The following is a 1,819-nucleotide window of genomic DNA, read 5'->3' as shown; positions in this document are numbered from 1 at the left end:
GTCACTTCAGAGCTTTGTGACTCCGAGGCAGCTCATACGCTCAGCTTTCACGCGCGTGCATTGGACTTAGAGGACATGCCTGTGGGTTCTTGATAACATTTGAAAGGTAATCAGTTGCTGTAAATATCACTGATTACAGGTCCTCTCATTTTGGTCTGAACATTTCTTGTTTTGATCTGAGAATTTCTCATTTTGGTCTGAAAAAGGTGTACCAGTGAAATTCTCATTATGTATGGGCACTGTCCCATTCTCACACACAAACACCTCCGGAACTGTATTTGATAATTTCAGGAGTTTATCTGGGAGGAACTTTGCGAAACCTCTCTATTAACATAGTATTCTCTTCTGGTATCTATGCAGTGTTCCAACCATCCTGATTCACCAAAAACATGCCAACCAACGAATGCATTTAGGCCACCAAATACTTCTTTTAATTTCAAAAGATGTAGTGAGTTCCACCAACATAATAAGGTATCATGCTAGAGAAAATGCAAATGACGAAATGGTAACTCGTTATATTTAAAATCCTCTTATTGCAATAAAAAGAGTAATAATTTCCGAAATTTGCAATAATAACTGCATGTACTGGTGTGTTGGTCGCTTGGACCATTGTAGTGTACTCTCCAAGACTTCCATCTGCTTATCGCCAGAGACGCGCGCCGGCTTTATCATCTAGTATTATTGGTTCATTGTGCTCTTCAAAGACAACTCAAAGCAGATCTTTCGTGCTATCATGCAAACCGTGAAGCGTTCAACACCTATTATATAGTTTATACATGTGACATCAATCGAAGAACAGATTGTGAGATTCAGCAAACACCAGAAGCGTTATTGAAGAAAACTAATCCATTTGATTGGCCATACACGAGGGGATACGGTCGCCGAGCGACTGAGGATGCTGGCCAAGTTACTTGGCACAAGTGCCGGGTTCCCGACATACGCGTGCTATTAGCACCAGTCCTGGTGGCTCTACTGTGCGGGTTGTACAGACAGTTACAGCGTGGAGCATTCAAAATCTACCTTACAAGGGTACTTAAAACAGTAATATCGGAGTTGATTGCAAATAATCCAGATGGAATGTTTATTTCGTTGAAGACTTTAGTACCCAGATGGAATGTTAACTTCAAAATATTATTTAATTTGGCTCCAGGGTAAAACGAGTGCCAGCGGCTAGCATCATACAAGCTCGTGGTACACAAGAACGAATCGTGAGAATCACCACTACTACTGGTATAATTCATTAAATACAGGTTTCTATCTCTTGAAAAATTACAAGATATTAAGGCGGTTACTATCTGGTATCGCTTACGATGATAGTAATAAACGATAAGTCTCGTTCACAAGGGTAACACGACATAGGATATGCATTAAACATAAAAAGGTGTGGTGCGTATGTGTGGTCAGCAAAGGACACCAATGCGCATCATGGATTCGAATCCGCCACCAATGGTCAAGTCACTGCCAGATCATATCGATATAACGCAGAACCTGATGACAAAATGCATAGATGTTGAACACACGCTATCAATTGATCGCGTGGCAATCAAAGCAGGGCATCGCCCTTGTCGAACTAGAACACAGACGTCGATGTATCTGGATTCTAGAAAAGCATTTGTACTATACTGACGAGATGTATGCTTTACATCGATTAAAATAAATGAAAGAATGAGGGTGCTGTTGTAGGCAAGATCGTCGAATGAACGGCATACATTACACGCACATGTATTACATCACCACGTTGGATTCAGTTGCACTATAGTGCCGGTACCCGCTACCGTGAGCTGAAACAACGCTGCCATTGTTCACCTCAGATAAAAAG

Source organism: Phytophthora parasitica (genome assembly GCF_000247585.1).
Source record: "Phytophthora parasitica INRA-310 unplaced genomic scaffold supercont2.11, whole genome shotgun sequence".
Lineage (NCBI taxonomy): Eukaryota > Oomycota > Peronosporomycetes > Peronosporales > Peronosporaceae > Phytophthora > Phytophthora nicotianae.
Note: the sequence above shows the minus strand (reverse complement) of the source record.